General features: G+C 41.3%; 1 protein-coding gene across 3 annotated transcripts in view; it reads left to right on the top strand.

The window, feature by feature from the left end:
* Window positions 1–20332, top strand: part of PTK2 (protein tyrosine kinase 2) — a 202166-nt gene that overhangs the window by 15809 nt on the left and 166025 nt on the right. The window lies entirely within an intron of this gene.

Here is a 20332-nt window from a genome sequence, read left to right as displayed (position 1 = left end):
TTCTTACCAGAAAAATGTACTCCACATTTAGGCTATATATCTTGGTACTGTGTAGAGTAACCTCCTAGTGAGGCAAGTTGAAGCTTCTCAATTTGCTTTCTTCTGAAGTGAGAAACATTTTTCACTCCTGCCTAATTCTAAGAATACACTTAAGGAGCCTACGGGACTGTATGTTTGTTGCGGTTCCATCACTGCATTGCACAAGGTCAAAACTGAGCATATAATTTTGTGTTGTGAGATTCTCAGTTTTTGGTTTTATGTAAGCAAGTTTCTAGTCCTTAGACTTCAAAGAGATGTAGTCAGTTGCCTGGTTAACATCTCAGAAGCCGGATGATGAGCTCCTTAGAATTTCTTCAAGCTGTAGGATTCACTTTTCTAGGAGCAATGAGGGAAGTTATACTCCTGATGTCCTTGTGTTTAAAGAAACAATCCCTAAACCACTTGCATTGTTTTGGATTTCTAAAACAAGATATGATGGATACATGTAGTAGTTTATGCTTTTGTGATAGCATGGTATTGAAGAAGAGAAAATGTATAAAAGGTCACCCGGAGCATGTTTTTGTTTACTTCCTCTAGACTGCAGACCTGGAAACCTGTCCCCAGCTTTTAGCCCCTTGTTCTGTACTTGTGCCCAGCATCAATTTATGGCAGCCTGGTGACCCACCCACAAGGATTTTATGACTCACTGTTTTATCCTTTTCTCTCATTTTAGAACTGCTGAGTTATATTTTAAATTTGCAAGACACTCAGAAAATGAGCTGGGATATGTCTTCCGTTGTAACATGGGTTTTGTGTTGGTATGTCTGTCTGTCTTTTGTACCTAGCACAATGCACATACAATATATTTATGTTCTGTTTCGTTTGAGATTACTGTTGGTGAGTGCTCAAAACATATGATGTCATCTAGAAATGAGCTTTATTTGGTCTTCTCTGTGAACTGCAGCCTCCTGTTCTCTGGAATACTCCAAACGTAACAGATTAAGTGAGTCATCAGACAACTGTGTAATCATCAGTTTGTTGGGTAAATAACTTTCAGAGTGCAGTGCAGCATCTCCTTGGATAAAACTCTGTAACAGAATTCCTTTTGTGGGTTCTATTCGTGACCACACTGTTAAAATGTAGGAAAGCAAAAACATATATGGCAAAAACCCCATGCGAAATACCGTATTTTTCACCCTATAGGACGCACTTTTCCCCCTCCAAAAATGAAGGGGAAATGTGTGTGCGTCCTATGGGGCGAATGCAGGCTTTCGCTGAAGCCTGGAGAGCGAGAGGGGTCGGTGCGCACCAACCCCTCTCGCTCTCCAGGCTTCAGGAAGCTATCCGCAAGTCTTGCAAGCCCGGCGGGAGTTCCCGTGGGCTCGCAAGGCTTGTGGGCAGAAGCCTGCAGCCCAAAAGCTCGGGAGACGGCGGGGAGGCTGGCAGGGGGGGGGAGAAGCAAGCTTGCTTCTCCCCCCCGCCAGCCCCACAAGCTCGGGGGGTAGCGGGGAGGCGGAGTGCCACCACCCCGCTATTCCCCGACCTGATCTCGGTCTCCCTCTTCTAGCTTGGGGATGGCTGCGCAAACCTGGGGGCAAAATAAAAATTTTTTCCTTGATTTCCCCCCCAAAAAACTAGGTACTTCCTATGGCCGGTGCTTCCTATAGGGCAAAAAATACAGTAGTTAAAAAGAAAGTGTGTCAACAGTTCTTTAACCACACAAGTACACAAACCAAATAATGTCTCAGTATCATTTGGATCATTCAGTATTTAAGTTGTGACCTTTCATCATGTACTTGCTTGCTTTGTTCTTTCGGGCTTATTCCAAAAACTGCATGAAGCCATGCATAGAATTGCAGTCTTAAGAAAAAAGGAGGTACACCAAGGCTGCCCACATATTGAACAGGACTGTATTCTTGAGAGTTTCTTGAATTAGTATGTATTGATCACTGGATGAATGGTTTCCTACTCAAACTGAGACACCTTTTTCATATTTCTGCTAAGTCATGATTGCCCAAGATGGTCTTCAACAAGTCCCACTTCCTACATTTTCCTTTTTGTCCAGTCACTTACCTTAGTAAGGTGGGAATTGTTTGGAATGAATGAGAGGAGAGTTGAAAAGCATTTTGCACACTTACAACATATCATAAATTATTGCCCTTAAGTATCTATGTTGTCAAACTTGCAAAGATAGCTCTGCTTCGTGCTATTTTTGCACATGTAAATCAACACTTGAAAACTATACCACCTTGCTACTTGCAAGTATTGAGGTGTAAATTGAGTGCTGAGAGGAACAGATCTTGTGGAAAGGTTGGTAGGACTGGAGAGAGAGTTGGTTTAAGACTACATATTGGAAGTCTGGCAGACATCCACTGACACAACTTAATCTGTGCAGTGAAGACTGAAGCTTTGTAGAAAGTGCACAGGATTACTTCCAGCAGTAATGACTACTTATTAATCTGAAGAACAGCAAGCTATTCTGCTCAGAGTAGTGCTACTCTGCTGCATATTACACATTACTCTGCTGCGTATTACTGCATATTGCTGCATATTACACATTACACCGCTGGCTGTATTTGGATACAGTATTACCTTCATGTCTATACTGGGAACTCTGTTTTAATGGCTAACAAATCAGGATAATTAGGTTGTAGGGAGAAGCAAGGGAGGAGCATGTTCCTTTGGTGCTCATCATGGCTTAATACAGGAGTGACCAACATTTTGGGACCTCCAGGCACATTAGCCCACTGAAGAAACTGTTGTAGGCACCACAAATACAGCAGCCAAGCATAGATGGCAACCTGCTCTGTTGGCGGCAGTAGAATACTTCTAAATAACCCCAGTTCAGCATGGGCAGGTGTGTGGAGGGAACTCCAAAGGCACCAGGGAAGACTTCTGCAGCACATGTGTGCAGGCACATTATGAAGCTGCAGATGAACATCTGCTCATGATCACTGTGTCTGGACTGGAGCCTGTTCCTGGGCCACTTTCCCAGATTGTACACTGCTTCCTTCAGTAATCTAAGCTGTGTATGAAGGCTTGATATGAATTATGGAACCTTTTTATTTTTAAACTCTGAGGTTTAGATTATACTATTTGTATCATGTGGTGACATCTTGATCAGCTTTCTCATGATGATGTATGCTTGTTAGCATCTTAATAGCATTTACACATAATAGCATTAATATCCCTGTAAACACATGACAGCATTAATTTTCCCATCCTTTGAAAATATTTTAAAATGCTTTTACATGCCACATTCAAAATTGCCCATTGATGTTGTAGCAATCAAGTGATAAGCATCTATGTGAGTACAGAGCCAAAAAATGTGTTCCATAGCACTGCAACTCACTTTGATACTAATCTGTGACACTTGTAAGGTATACCAGGGATGGCTAATTTGTAGTCCACCAGATTTTGTTACTCCAAATTTCCAACATGTCTGATGGGGTTGGGGTTCATAGGAACTGGATGGAGTCCACAAACTTCTGGAAGCTACAGGTTAGCCACCTGATGTATTCCTACATAAAGCAGACAACCTAACATACGTGAATACCTGTTCTGCTTACAGAAATGGTACAATGCTACCTCAGAGCTATAAAAGGGATCTTTTCTTGTAAAACAAAAGAAGCATTAGGAACAGAGTGCTGTTATGTGTTCATATAACAGTGTCTAAATTTGTTGATGTCCAGATTTTCACACTAATCCAAAGTAAGTGATATTAGTTTGAGTAGCAAACATGATTTTGAGCAACAATATTGAACTAAGATCCGCCAGTGTAGCCTAACTTTCACTACCAAGTGTCTTGCTTCTGCCTGATACAGTGTTCTCACTTAGCATAAACAAAATAAAAGAAAAAAATTCCTTCCAGTAGCACCTTAAAGACCAACTAAGTTAGTTCTAGGTATGAGCTTTCGTGTGCATGCACACGAAAGCTCATACCTAGAACTAACTTAGTTGGTCTTTAAGGTGCTACTGGAAGGAATTTTTTTCTTTTATTTTGTTTTGACTATGGCAGACCAACACGGCTACCTATCTGTAACTCACTTAGCATGAAACCTAAGAAGGGCATGCTCAAACTTCGGAGAACAAGTGCAACTGGGCAGTTTCTGGGGAACTCTTTAATATATAGCGTTTCTATTTATCTTCCTAAGGCCTCTCTCTGCCTGTTTTTGTATAGCTTATCAAAGTATTATAGTTGGCGTTTTCAGTGCCGTTAAGGAAACTTGCCAAGAGTCTTCTAGTGAACTTCTGATGTCATACAATTATTTGAGAATGAAGAAAACTCCCCAAATGCCTTTCTTTTTGAAAGACTCAAATTGAACCAGAAGAATTCTTTCCTCTTTGAATGGGTAGCATTTTCTGAATGGGACAGATCCCCATTATGTGGGGGCATATGTGTGTTGTACATGACTATGCATGATGCACAGATGAAGCCTACTGGTAGACAAGGTCTTTATTTTATTAAAACCAGCACATTACACTGGAAACGACACTATCTATGGTAAATGCATGCGTCTGTATCCTTAGGCTTATCAGTCTGGACAGATTAGCTATTAGGTTTTACTTTTGCTCTTGAGCAGAAAATAACTCCAAAGCTTTGTTCTGTTATAGACTCTGGTGTTCTGGAATCGCCTAGATATGTCTTGTTGAAATATTCCACACAAGTGTTAAAAGCTCTGACGTGGTAGGTAATAGAGCTGTTGACAGATCTTCAAGTCTAACATTGTGAATGGGGATAACTAAACGATGATATTTTTATGAGCCTAGATTTAGCTTTGTAAGTACTATTAACGATAGCAGGATTGTGGCTACCATTACAAGTGGAGGTAATACATCCACTTACAAAGGAAATGCTCCTTTCATTTCTGCTGATTAGCCTAATTTTTAATCTTACACAAGAAAGCCATTTCCTGTCCCTGGGGAGATGACGTTGCGGGCTGGGAGCAAGCCCTTCCCACGCACATGGGGCAGGATAGCCCTCCGCCATTGGTTGGTCCTCGGCCATGCCAACCCAAGGCTCTCAAATCCGGATGGTCCGGGGGCATGGCGCAGGCTACTTAAACTGCCCACGGCCGAGGACGTGTTCCTTTTCTCCCTGCTCAGTCACTTCTCCCACCCTCCGTCACTTAGGTTAGGTTCTTTATCTCCTGACCTTGCTATGGACTTTGGTTGGCCGCCTGTTTTTTAACAGGGGCCTGGTAGGAATTTTTTTCGCTTGGCAAATTGGCACCGGCCATTTGGTTTTTTGCCTACCTCGTAGCAAATCGTCACAACTTTGTAAGGTTTGGCAGTTAGGCATTGGAGTATTAGGTTGAAGGGGAGGGGAGGTAGTGGCCATCACCTACCCCTCCTATTTCAAGGGAATTCCATTAAAGGAATCCGAGGGGCGTGGTCTCTGTCCGAAGCCCCAGACGGGGGGGGGGGGGCTAGGGCCATGACACGACCCTTAGCGGTGACCCTGGGGGAGTTCCTAGTTGATGTGCATCAGCAGGGCTCCCCCTTCTGGTGGTTAACCCTTCCAAGACTCTTGCAGATGGGCAGGAGTCAGATATAGGCTTGTGGTTTCCAATGCCTAAGTCAATACCACTCACATTCTGTAACCATCATCATCATCATCATCATCATCAAACCTTTTATTGGCATCACATCCAAACATCCAAAACAAATCAATACAGAATTACCACTTCCCCAGTGGCACAAAACATTTGCTTAAAAAAAGGCAGCACAGCCATCTATCGTCACATCGCTGGGTCTCCAGGGAGATCAGGCATCTGCAGTGTATTTCTACGACAAAAAAACCAAATAGAGATATTTAGCCACTAACTTGGTGAGCTCCTGATCATTCCCCAGTAATAGAAAATGTATGACCTCCAACTCTAGTTTCTATTTGGTGATGCAGAGTTGATCTAGAAATTGCTGATGGAGATCAGCATATAGTTTACAGTTAAGACCCATATGTGTGAGGGTTTCCACCAGGTGGTCTTCACATGGGCAAGTTCTTTCTCCTTCCACCCTGGCTGAGAATCTTCCCTAAAGGAGGTTTGATGGATTTGAATTAAACCTGGCCAGCGAAAATGCCCTTCTTTCTTGAGGGTTAAGCAGAAATTCAAGGTAATTGTGGTTAGTTTCATGTGCCCAAGAAAGTTGAAAATAAAGAGGGGAACATGTTTTCTCTGCTGCTGCTGCTGCTAGTTCCTGGTGCTCAATATCCTACAACCAATAAAGTTGTGGCCTTTTTCACCCATTAACCTAAAATACTATTTCATGTGTCTTTATTGCACTTCCTGGGAGGGTTTGGGACCTTGGCACGCAAAGTCAGACCTTATGGCTAATGTACAGGAAAAAATTGGCTATCGCTTCAGAATGTAGGTGAGGAAACATTACCTGCAAATGCTTCTCAACACTACCTATGGAAGGCTAATGTGTCCAGAAGAATGGCACTAATCCAACAGCCCCCCCCCCATTGCATTGTGTTTCTTTGTGCAGAAGATCATGTGTTGATGAGCATTCAGATATGATTCGCCATCTGCATTCTGAAGTGGTATAGTACCAGAGAACTGCACCATGGGATTTTTCGCCCCTCCTGAAGGTGATCAGTAGAGCTAAGAGCTAAATATGTTATTCAGTGATTATGAGAGAACCATGTATTTGTTCCAGGACAGATTTTGGAAGATATTCCTGGTGATGGAAATAAGCTTGAAAGATGGCTTACAGTGCATGGGGAACTTGTTGCAGGTGAAATATACACACTGTACAAATCATATTTATTGTTTTTTGAAAAGCTACTTCCTCAAATTTAGGTGACAAGCTTCTTGTAACGTTCTTGATTCACAAAGCCACATACTGTAGTAGTGGGAAGAAGATGCTAACCACTCAAGCGTAACTCCGTTTCTGAAATCCTTAACCTAGAGCATTCGACATGTTATAATTTGGTTTGGGGTGCAATATTCAGGACCCTGTAATTCTCAACTTTAATTTTTTTTACATTCAGTTCTGTCCCTTATGGTTGCTAACTTAATCCATAAAGATTGCAGACATTGCCTAGTGAACTCTCAGAAAAAGAGTGAGTAGGATTTCTAGTGGTCAGACATGGAACTTCAGTGTTTCAGTGTAGCTATTTGTGTTTCCCATGAATAAATTATGGTAATACATTGATTTTGTTTTAATTGCATAATTAATACAGAGAGGGGGATTTAATTTTTCTTGCTGTGGATTTTTTGTTACTTTTGAGTAACAAATTTACTCAGCCTTCTCCTTAACTGTATATTTCCTTTTAAACAAAGCTATTGCTTAAACAAGAGAAAACTGATCTCTGATCTAGCCATTTGAACCAGATGAATCTTGGTGATTTCAGGGTGAGGTCTTGTTTACATAATAAACAACAGTTAAATGAAGTCTGAGACACAAAGTATGCCTTTTTGGTTGTTGCTTCTCTCTGTTGTTGAGGTCTGTAGTCCTGACCTTGCAGGAGTTCTGAAAACATTGCAAAAATCCTTAATTTTTTTAAAAGGCTAGATTTTAATTGACATAAAAAAACAAGAATGCACATTGTTGAATATATTTGTGGATGTGGTAAATTTTAATGGAAATCTGTGTAACTATTGGTTAGTTGCTATGCTGATGTTTCTGTAAGCGTATCTTCTGTAAGCCACTCAGAATTTACTAACTATTGGAGTGGATAGAAATTGTAAAATGAACACAGTCGTAGAACCATACAGTCCCAGTTCAGGTTTTGCCAAAATTATATTTTACTGTATTAGTTATGTAACTTAAAAATTGTGGTGTTGGGGATGGAGGGAAAAGGGGAACATGTCTCTTATGCTCAAGGCCATGGGTTGGCAGACTAAGGCCTGCAGGCCGGATCAGGCCCACCAGGCTTGTAAATCTGGTCAGTGGACCCTGCCACTCGCTCCGTCAGTCCCCACACGCTGAGCTAAACCAGCATGGTGTTTCCTTGAAAAGAAGCCGTGGACGCCTTGCTGTGCGGGGACTGACTTCCGCGATGCTGACACGGCTTCAGAATGGCTGCAGGAAGCTCCTGCAGCCAATCCGAAGCTGCAGACGCCTTTGGGCAGGCAGCAACGCTGGCGCAGCTTCGGATAGGCTGCAGGAAGTTCCTGCAGCCAATCTGAAGCCTCGCTGCCCGTGCACTGAGGCGTCTGCTGGCGGGCGGGTGGTGGGTCTGGGCCGTGCCATGGGCATCATGATGGGCGCGTCACAGGGCTTCAGCCGGAGCTTGGTGCACCTGCTGGCCCTGCGGCCGGCTCGGTGCTGCTGCTGGTGGCACACTTGGCTGGAGCAGCTGGATGGCGAGCTGCGCGCCCCTCCTGCCCGCTGACCTGGCCTTGAACGACGGGCCGCAGCGCGTGATGCATGCCGCCTGGGAGCTCCGCAGGGACAGGCCGAAGGAGTGGCTGCTGCTTGTCAACAATGCCGGTGAGCGGGCGGAGCTGAGACGTGCTCCTGAGTGCGTGCAGAGTGTGTTCCTCTTCCAGGTCTGGAAGCAGGTGCAGGACCGACTTGCAGGGCGGCTTCCTGCAGGGGCCGCTCTGCTTCCTTAGAAAGGCCAGATCCCCCGGGAAAGGGCTAAGGCAGGGCTTTAGGAGGAAATAACACTAGGGACATAAGCCACACATTAATAAATCTTTCTCCCAAGATCTGACAAAAGCTGCATCCTACAGATCTCTCTCCCTCCCCCCCCCTTTCCTACCCACTTCTCCCTTTAATAGCTAAAACTTTGCAACTGATATTTATAGTTATTTTTGCCCCAGTGCATCAGTTTGAAGCTGCCAGGTACTCAGAGTTTAATTTCGCTGTGTGCTTTTGTAAATTTATTTGGAAAGGTAAAGTGTAATCAGTGGGTGGTGGGATTTTTGGAGGTGGTGGTGTTGGGATTTCTTTTCTTTCTTTCTGGGAAAGAGATTTCTTTAAACCAGGAGAAAGCCAGGCGCCAGATCTCCTCCCCTTCCCACACTTCCAAAATTTTAATTTTGATGGGTTCATTCTATTTTGCCCCCCCCCCCTACTTTCCCTTTGCCTGAGACCATGCAGAGCCCCAATCAGTCAGCAGGCATTAGTGGTTTGGATGGGTCCATAGACTGACTTGATTATACAACAGGTTTGTAAGGGAAGATGAAGAACAAGAAGAAAGTGGGCAGGAGTTGCAGTAGAAAACCAAACTGAACAAATTATGCTGTTGGGTCTGGTTCAGATTTAACCTTGAAACAAGGTATGATTTTTTGGGAGTAGATTTCTGGATTAGGTGGTGCTCTCTCTGCTCTTCCCTGTTTATGCTGCATTCCTCCATTTAGCACTGTATGTGACCACCTCTAACCTGGATTATAAAGAGGTTTGTAAAGGTAAAGGTAAAGGTACCCCTGCCCGTACGGGCCAGTCTTGACAGACTCTGGGGTTGTGCGCCCATCTCACTTAAGAGGCCAGGGGCCAGCGCTGTCCGGAGACACTTCCGGGTCACGTGGCCAGCGTGACATCGCTGCTCTGGCCAGAGCCAGAGCCGCACACGGAAACGCCGTTTACCTTCCCGCCGGTAAGCGGTCCCTATTTATCTACTTGCACCCGGAGGTGCTTTCGAACTGCTAGGTTGGCAGGCGCTGGGACCGAGCAGCGGGAGCGCACCCCGCCGCAGGGATTCGAACCGCCGACCTTTCGATCGGCAAGCCCTAGGCACTGAGGCTTTAACCCACAGCGCCACCTGCGTCCCCTAAAGAGGTTTGATACATGCCTAAATTTCATGTTGAAATTGAAATCGGGTTGTCAAAGAGTGCTAGCAGACTTCATCATGGTTTGAATTTGTGGAAGGGGTGGCTATGTTTGCACATTACTATAAGCCACAGTTTTCTTGCTTGTCATCCTTTTTCTGCCCAATCATTGTTTCTTTGCTACTGCTCTGGTGCAAGCAGGACAAACAATCCAAGAAGCCTGAGCTGGTAATTGTGGTGTCTTTGTCCCTAGCAGCTTTAGGTTGGTTTTCAAGTTGTGGTTTGTTATGGAAGTCTTGATCCCTAGCTTGGATGTAACAGAAAACCAAGGATTCATTTGCTCTGATTGCATGATTTTTGGAAAATGAGAAACATGGAAGACTTCAGTGAAGTATAAAACAATTCATGGAATGGATGGGTTTTTGTTGACAGCTCAGAATTTAGGCAAATGTAGGAAGGTGTATGAACTTTATACTGTTCTCATTTGATGTTTTCCCCCAGCAGATTTTTGACTGTTTTGATTAAGGTTGAAGGTACACACTGAACTGAATTTACAAGAGCATAAGGCATATCCTCTTATAACCATATACCCTTGGTATTGGAGACAGAAGAAGGGGTGGAGCTCTAAACTTCTCAGGATTCAGCTTTATGTTTTCCCCCATTGTGTCAACAAATAAATCCTCTTTGGTATGGGCAATACTAGATTTCCTAAGAATAAGCAGTTTTATAATGAGAGGCTAAAATGTTTCTCAAGTAATTGTTCAGACTTTTTCTGGTTTCACTCTTTCCCCTCTTATCATTAAAGGTGCGTAGTTGTTTTTCGAGGAAGGGTGTGTTTTGGTTTTTGCCTACTGTGAAATTTGAGAGCTCTTGAGTGTTTAGAGATTTGACAGTAGAGGCACAGAGCGGTAGACATAGCTGCAAGCAACCTTGCAGCAAGGGAATCAGACATAACTTTCCACTGGAGGATTTCAAACACCACAAGAGCAAATGCAGGTTCTTGGATTTTTAAATTGTGCAAGTAATGGTATGTACTTCATGTATTGTTTGGATGAATTTGGTGGTTGGTTAGTTAATGGGTATACAGACAATTCTGGTAACTGCAGAAGGTAGAGAACCTTCGGCTGTGTACTGATAATAACATGTTTTGCTTGCTTCTCAAATATGCAGTAACTTTGTCTCAACATTCCCCTATGGTAACAAATGTTCTCTAGGGACTTGGTGGTGGCAGTATAAAGAGTATCCATATTGCTTTCTCTTTTTCTTTGTCCATAATGGTGACTCCAGTTTGGATTTTGTAGCAATTCAGGCAGAAATTCTCCAGAAGCTGAAACCGCCTTCAAAAGCACAACCAAATCTGCTGAGGGGTTTGTGTGTGTGTGTTCCTCTGGTATGATTCTTTCTTGCCTGTTTCAGTGTCTGGCATAGTGTTTAAAGTTCCTTTTTTCTTTCTGAGATGGGATGAACCCTGGTACTTACTGTATTTTTCCATGTATAACACGACCCCTATTTTTTGGGACTCAAAATTAAGGAAATGGGGGGAGATTGCCCACAGTTCTTAAGCTTCTTTTGGGGTGGATTGCCCAATTGTTGAGCTTTTTTGGTGGTGGTGGGGATTACCCAGAGTTGTTCAGATTGCCGACAATCGCTCATCCGCTAGCGGCTTATAGATAACAAAAATTAGTTACCGTACATTATAAAGAAAAACATCAGCCTAGTTTCAGGGGCAATGGAATTATTAAATTGGAATTAAATTATTAGTATTCATTTATTTAGAATATTCATTCCACTTTTCAGCAGGGGTGGGCTTTCACATAGGCATCTTCCATCCTTGAAAAAATGAACACACTCACTCAGTACTCTCACCAATATATATGTAGGTTCTGGTTGTTTTAGAGGCAACCCCTCCCTTGAAGCTCCTCTTCTCCCTTCCTCCCATATCAGAAATATATAAGATGTCAAGGCTGGAAGGACAGGGCTGCTCCTGCCACAACAGTTCTTTCCTTAGACAGCTAACTTGATGACATTTGATGGAATTGTCTTTCTTTTTCCCCAGTCTCAGTTTTTAGTTTGACTCTCTTGTTTTTGGCAAAGAACAGCCCCTCCTTAACACCCCCCCCTTTCCACATTTCTGGAGCAGAACTGATAATATCTAGGCCAGGAGGACAGGGCTGTTATCACACAGTTATTTCTGCAGACACATCTAATGTACCCTTCCAGACAACACAAGAAACTATGTTATGATTGTATTGTATTTGTTGGATGAGCTGTAAAGTGGTAAATCTGGTTTTGGAGGGCTTAGATATACGGATTGTGTTCTGAATGCTGTAATCAGAATTGGGGAATGGTAAGATAGGAGTAAGGGGGATCTATTTTGAACTCTTAACACAAAAATGTTTTCCTTCCCATTTTTAAGACTTGATTGCCTTATTCTGTCCTCTTGCTCTCTGTACATGTTCTGAAAAACATTATTATTTTTTCTTAACTGCTCAAACAACTTATTGGGCTAGGCTTGCAGAAGACTGGCATTTGGAGTAGCCGGTTAGCAGATGGTTGGAATGTGTGCAAGGACATCCAGTGGTATACAAGCATGCATGGTAGTCTAATTGCCGTGCATTTTTCTGTTAACTTTTTCTGGCAACAGAAAAAAACTTTTATCAGAAGCAATGTGAAGTGATAATTATTCCTTTCTTAATTGTATGCTTTTTGTAGTTTTATCTAAACACAATGGAATTACTGAGAGGTTATAAGCATTTTACCTTCAAGTCAGCAATTCCTTCTGGTGAGGGGGATATTTAGGTCAAGGTTACTGAAAAAATCGGAGTTTATATTGGTTTAATTACATCTTAATCTATGGGGAAATTGCTACCTGTGTATTCTGATAATACTACTATAGAGACAAAAAAATTATATATCTGTGACAGTTGATGCATTTTGGCCAGCTGCCTTCAACTAAATAAAAAGAAATTAGATAGCAGAGGTTGCCCATGAAGCTTGTTCTGCCATCTGTATAGTACTTGGATTTCAATCTGGAGAATATCTGTATCCAATCTCCCCAGAACCCAATTGATGTATAAATATCCCCAGTAGCACAGTGAAAGAGGCAGGAGGAAGGTAGATATCCCCCAGTCCTCCTAAAACTGGTTGTACAACTGTGCCATTATCTAGCAAGTTCAAGAAGCATGCAAAGAAATGTTTAAAACTTGGCATGCATCTGCTTGTACTTGGCATACATCTTTTTAAAATTGGATGGAAGTGCTTAATTTGTTTGTTACATTGGAAGAAATTGTTTGCTAGTATGACATATTACATTACCAAACAGAGCTGGTTAAACTTGGGTCAAGTGCTCTTCATTGCTCAATTTTTAAAAAATCCAATTTATGTATTTTTATTTGATTGCATCATTTTTTTTTGCTTTCAGCACAGCTTAGTTTTAAGGAAAAACCATGTTAACTTGTGAATACAATTTAAAACTTGCATCTGAAATGGGAGTGTTCATGTGCTTTGTCATTATGAAGTGTTTTGCAGTTCTAAGTATTCAATTGGAAGTTAATTCATTGAATTAAGAGCGACTTTATTCTGAATAAACATAGACAGGATTGGAGTGCATGTGATCTACTGTAAAGCCATTTCTATGTTAAGGCAAGGCTAGCTAATGTGATGGCCTTCTGATGTTTTGGGCTATAATTGGCATCTTCCCCAGTCCAAAATCTCTGGAGAGTGCCATGTTGGCTATCCCTGTGTTAAGGAGAACTGCTTGGCATTGGACCAGCCATCTTCTCTAATTTGTGGTCATTGTGGACTGCATATGGCAAAGTGAGTTCAAGCTATGCTTTAAGGTAAGGTTACCAGATTTTTTTTCAATGAATCCAGGGACACTTTTCAACTTGGATGGATTTTGTATGGGGACTGATTTTGTATGGGAAACGGGGACATCTGGTAACCTTACTTTAAGGGCTTCTTCCCAAAGGCAAAAAACCCCCTACTATTGTAGGGTGGTAGGTACTAGTGTAATTTTTGGTCTTGTGCCAGAAACACAACACTGGCAGATACCAGGTAATCATAACTTACACCAGTCACATCAAAGTATGCATTTGGACACCCTGCTTCAGCATTTTGGCATAAATCCAAATACATAAATGGGTGAACACTGTCTATATGGTCAGGAATTTACGACAATCTCCCCATGTGGCTGGGTGATGTGGAGATAATTTAAATTTAGCAAAAGCTACACCTGAGTCTTACACCTAATTAGTTGAGAAAATGTGCTACAAAACTTAATGAAGGCAGATAAATGTTTGTAACAATTACCATTTCTATCAGCAACAGTAAATATCCAAAGTAAGCAAAGTAAGCAAATGTTGTTAAAAGAAAATTTCTGAATCAAGACTACATGTGTAAATTCATCCCAGATCACATTTACTAAAACATCATTTCTTTTAAAAAAAGAATGCTCTGCTTTGTATGTTCAGTACTGGGAACCATTCTCTGGAAAATGGCATAACTTGGGTTTACTAGCCTTTGAGCATTTAACCACAAATCTCAGTATAGCTCATAGAAAACATTACCTGCTAGTCAAAATAATATCCATTATTATTTATTGGGAAATACTGAATCTTGCTTCATTCTGTATCTCATTCAGTCAGCTTGGGCTTTAAGCAACCTAAATAATCTGTTGTCACCTGCAAATATGACTACCCCACTGCTCACTTGTGATACCACGTCATTTTGATCACTGTTTGCTTCCCTCCTTTGTATTAAATACTTGGGAACTAGTGATTTGGGATCATCCCTGTTCTGAGCACCAAGTTCCCATACATCACAGTTGTACTCCTCACCTCCTTGACTTCTGAAACTGTTTTGAGACTTGACTTTGCATTCTGTTTACTTACTTGCATTCACCTTAAGGTAAAGGTAAAGGTACCCCTGCCCGTACGGGCCAGTCTTGACAGACTCTGGGGTTGTGCGCCCATCTCACTTAAGAGGCCAGGGGCCAGCGCTGTCCGGAGACACTTCCGGGTCACGTGGCCAGCGTGACATCGCTGCTCTGGCGAGCCAGAGCCGCACACGGAAACGCCGTTTACCTTCCCGCTGGTAAGCGGTCCCTATTTATCTACTTGCACCCGGAGGTGCTTTCGAACTGCTAGGTTGGCAGGCGCTGGGACCGAGCAGCGGGAGCGCACCCCGCCGCAGGGATTCGAACCGCCGACCTTTCGATCGGCAAGCCCTAGGCGCTGAGGCTTTAACCCACAGCGCCACCTGCGTCCCTGCATTCACCTTACTTGCATACAATTAAAAAAAAAAACTTGTACATGGACATTCATTTACTCTTTTTGTGCTTGCCACTCCTTTACTGTCCCCTGCTTGGTCTGATGATTAGTTCAAATTCAATGTGGGAAAGGTATGTTTCCCTTCTGGTGGAAAGTGTGGGGTGCTACTTAGCAAGATGGGGTAGAGTTGCTTCTTTTTATATAAATCCATTGGTGGATTGTCTGTTGCATTCTTGCCCCACTATGTTGGCTTATTTGAGGCAAAAAGCAAAATCTTCAGTGCCAAATATTCTTTGCTCATATCTGGAGATTGAACTTCTTGCAAATGGCTTGTTTGCTTGACATTGTGTGTATATCGGATATTGGTGCCTTTAAAAACATTTCTGAGCATCGTCATTGTGAATGATTTATAACTCTACTATAAAGTTGCTTAGGTGGACTCTTACGGACAGATATGCAAAGAACCGTATCTGTTTCTTAGTGGGGGAATTTTGCTTTTGATTTGTATCGGCTGATGAAACTCTCTGATCACAGTATGTTAACGTCAAGTTCTCTGCAGGGTACAACAGCAATTGCTTATCAGGTTTTCTTTTATCAGGAGCCTTCTTCTAAGATGTTTGAAAAAGTAGACCCTTCAGGAGTTTTTCTAGTCGTCTTCTGGCTCTACCACCAGGTGCATGAGTAAAAACCCACTCTAAAGGTCTGCCTGGGAACAACATTCGTCACAAAAACTGCTTGCTGTTTTGTCTATAACTAACACCTGCAATTTTCAAAGTCATAAAGACATATTGATATAGAGGGGTCATCCTTGTAAAACACAAATCTGGAAAATCATTGTAACACTAAAATAGTTAAGCTTAGCATTCCCTTTGCATTAGCAAATTATAAATCAACTTCAATTTTTTTGGCCTTGCTCATTAGGCAGAATTACTCCTCCATATGTATATATATGTGTGTGTGTGTGTGTGTGTGTGTGAGAGAGAGAGAGAGAGAGAGAGAGAGAGAATATTTTGAACAGAAGCTGTGACGTCTATTGAAATAAAATGTTTGGGCATCAAACATGCACTTACAAATTTATGCCAGACTGCATACAATATGTATGTGAAATACTTACTGACTGATGGACGTCTCAAGCTGTGAAAGTTTACAGTGCTTACTCATAAGTAGAGCAGACTGCATCAGCATAAATAAAAGGCATAGTTTATTTTTTTCTCTCAACAGTTTTTCCAGTTGAATGGGTCAGGGATGTGGTGGCCATAGCTTTGCCTACATTTCTTATCGAAACCTCACTCCCATGTTGAAGCATCATTGTATAGCTTAGGCAGAATTAACAATTTTTGCTGTACGTTCACATGTTGGTAGCAAGCCACTTCGTTATGTTGTGCAACATGATCGTATCACAGCATAGGATGCATTTAGCTTTATCTCTCTAGAAAAAAGCAGGAAGTTGCTGGGCAGTTTATGTGCACAAGCAAGAACATGCCTTCTAGAGTTTCATCATGGATTTTGTTTTCTAAATACCTGTTAAGACTCTGTGGGGGAGAATAGTTATAGTTTTACATTCAAGTGATTTAATTCCAGAAAGTTCAGTTGCATCTATTTTCTGTTAAATATTTTAATGTGATAGCTCTTGTTTCCCCCTCTCTCAACTTCTTTTCAATATTCTAAGCTGAGACATGAATATTAAGGATGAAAGGCACTGAACTCAGATTTTCTTACGTGCTGATTTTGGAGGATGTGGACACCTTAGAACTCAATCTTGTTTCACTGCTTGAAAACTCTGTCTTCCTGTCAGGCTATCTGGTCAACTGGGATAATATGACATTTAAAATTGCATCACAACAGTTGTTTAAAACCTGGACATTTTAAGTGGTGGCCCACTGAGATCATCTTTCTAGGAATGAAAATCCCCAAAGCTGGTTAAAGTGAATTTAGCTTTCATACTTGATCAAATAAAAGCCGATTTAGACTGCTGGGAGACATTAGTGGTCAATCTTTGTAGGAAGTTCCGTATCATTAGCATGAAAATTCTTCCTCATCTCATTTATATTTTAAGGGGCCTTCCTGTCTCAATTTCACAGCATTATTTTACAGAAACCTGTTGACCTTAAAAAAATCCCTTTGTGGAACTGCCTATCCCATTTCACTCTCCAGTAGCTCTGACTCCTTGCTTGATTGGGAGTTTAACAATCTTGGTCCCCACATTGTATCATAGAACCTTTTCTTCTAGCATGTCTTTGACAATGAGTTCCTCAAACTGCAATGGCGCATACATACAGTTTTAACCCATTATAAAGGTCACTGCCCTTGTATAGTTGGCTCTAGGGCAGGGATGAAGAACACGTGGTCCCCTGCCCCAGAATTGTCCTATGATTTTGTTTTTGTTCTCTGAATCTAATGTCAATCATGCCATCATGGCATACTCAGAAATGTTAAAACAAAATAAAAAAATTCCTTCCAGTAGCACCTTAAAGACCAACTAAGTTAGTTCTTGGTATGAGCTTTCGTGTGCATGCACACTTCTTCAGATACATCAGAAATGTTGTTATACATGGTACGTTACCTGACTCCCATTTTCCAGCAGAGAGAATTCTAGGTGCAGGTGATAAGTCAGAAACCATTCCACATGGTCATGTCTAGTAGAACCTTCTAAACAATTTAGCAAAAAGACCATTGGGTGCAATGGAACTCCATGTCCCAAAATTTTGTTGACTCCTGTGGGAAAGGTGAGCACAAGAGCAGTTTCCTCTCCTGTAGTTTCCAGCAGCTCATATTCAGTAGCATACTGCCCTCAACCTTGGAGGCAGAGCATAGCTATCATGGTAAGTACCCACTAATAGCCTTTATCTCCATGAATTAATCTCTCTCCCCCCCCCCCCTATTCTTTTTCTGCACTTCTGGACATACAGTATATCTGCAAGTTCTTCAATATTTTGATGGCCAATTTTTAATGCTGTTCCTGTTCTTATTTTCTTTAATACTGCATCCTTTACTCAAACACTAAAAAATTAATTACAAACATCTTTATCCAACTTGTTGGGCTTTTTTGCATGTCTTGAGTTTATCCTGTGTGCCCATAAAATGCTGGTTTCATAATCTTCATCTAGTTCTAAGAAATCTTTGATACTAGGGACACCAATCAGTTGTTTTATAACTGTCTCGTAGCTGTCATTGCCTGCTCAAGAGGCAATTTTATTCATAATTAAGAAGAAATATGACTAGCATCTTACTTTGTTATTAATGCTAAAAATTGCATCTCTGCAGAAATGTAAAAGACATCTGCTGGGAATTAAAAATAACTTTTTAAGTTCTATACATTAATACACATCCAGATATTAAGAAGCTACTCTGATATTCCAAGAAGGGGAGAGATCTTTGTATAAAGAGGATCGATAGTTTTTCATTTTAGCCAAGGGTTGACACCTTATTAAGTATTTAACAGTTACGTCACAAACAACAAAGACTACAGATCGTTCTATGGAAGACAAAAGTTTACAAAATTATTGTTTGCTATTAGAAGCTATGAAGTTCCAGTTTACATTTTGAGTCATTGCAACATTAGATGTTTACTTACTCATTTTCAGTTCCAGATTTAGGGCATTGGTTTGTTTTGTATTTGCATGAATTAGCATTTCTGGTTTTCAGTGACCTTTGAGAGGAATAAGTTCTAAATACGCTAAGGTACTTCACTGAGAAAGATGTTGTCCTGCTTTTGTAAAGAAAAAATACAGCTGCATCTCCTTCAGCTTGCTTCTGGATAATAATATATAGTGAAAGCTCCTGCTAGCTTCCAGGAGGGACTTGCTTCTGTTCTTTATTGTCACTCTTTAAAAAGTAATTGATTGAAAATGCATGTTAGGGTGTGAGGCTATCAAGTGAACAGAATGGGCTTACTGGTACACGCACAAAATATTGGAGTAGAAGAGATTCGAAAGGCTGATTGCTATGGCTGTTCTTCTTTTACCATTTATTGCGGCCGCAGCCAGATTTAGCAAAATACGTTTACCCATCTGGCAGCCTAGAATTGTCTCGTCAGCTGAAGCTAATGGACTTAGTGATGGATGCCTTTTGTTTGCGCTGCCTGACTTTTGAGTGAAAGGAGACAAAAGAAGCTCCACTGGCTTCACTGTACTGTGTGATAAGCTCGTGACCAAAGGCTGCTGCACTATGTTCTCTGTGAAACGGGATGGGGGGAGAGCAAATATTAATTGACAACTTAAGTGTTTTGGATCTAAGAATGCTGAAGCTGTACTGAATATACTGAATTCTAGCAGGATTTGTAAGCAAGAACCTACATGGAAAGACTATACTGTGGTAAGTATTATGTAAGACGATTCTGTTTTACCAGTTTAATGTGTGCATTGGATGCAGTTGCTGCTATGCCCGGATTCTGAATATTTTTAGTCTTTTGTTGTATGTAACCTGAAGACCCATTTGTATCAATTAGGTTAATAGTTAGGACATTTGTGATTATTCTGCATTTTGTTTCCCAAGATGGGTGTTCATGTGGCTAAATTACATGCACTGAAAATCCATCAAGTCCATTTTCAATGATCAGACATGTCCCCTCCCCCATTTTTCATTACAGAATAAAAATATATCTGGAACAAAATTAAACTTTGTTAGTTTGATTGGGATGCTGCAATATCCTTTCTTGGTATGCGGGATGGTTAAATATGGGCGTGTTGATATGGTAACTGACAGCTCTGTGTATGTATCTGTGTGCATTAAAGTACACCTTATCAAGAGCACATTGACAAAGTATGATCATAAGAAATAACAAGTAGCTGATTGATTTTCCTAATACATAAAGCTGTGTGGTACTGAAACATTTTGTTTCCTCAGTCAGCTCAGTTTTATCAAAGAATCTCACAAGAGCTAGTTTCAATTTGTTCACATTTTTATTTTGTATTGTAAACCAATTATCTTCACTGATTTAAAGGTATTGAGCATATAGCAATTTCAAAGTGGCATTGAGTTTTCGTAAAAGTAGTGAGACAATTGTGACTATAAATCACTTGTGGAGCAGCTTTTTTCCATTACTCACAACATTTGGATGTCACACTAAAACAGGAGTAGCTAACTTGTGGTCCTCCCATATGTTTGGCTGCCATCTTCTCTCACCAGCCCCAGCAGGCATAGCTAATGGTTAGGGATTGTGGAATTTGTAGTCTGGAAAAAGGTGGCTAGGACTTAATCCTTGAGTTTAAAGTCCCACTTCCCTGGTAACTGGAAGAACATGCTCTACGTTGCTTAGATATAGATGTGTCTTTGTATTAAAAGTTTAAGTGTTCAGAATTTCTCATCTACCAGCATTTGCTGCATTAATAAAATGTGTTTATTGCCTTTGGATTAAAAATG

Source organism: Podarcis cretensis, assembly GCF_951804945.1.
Source record: "Podarcis cretensis genome assembly, chromosome: 7".
Classification (NCBI taxonomy): Eukaryota; Metazoa; Chordata; class Lepidosauria; order Squamata; family Lacertidae; genus Podarcis; species Podarcis cretensis.
The sequence above is the reverse complement of the archived record's forward strand: the minus strand, read 5'-3'. Positions and strand labels throughout refer to the sequence as shown.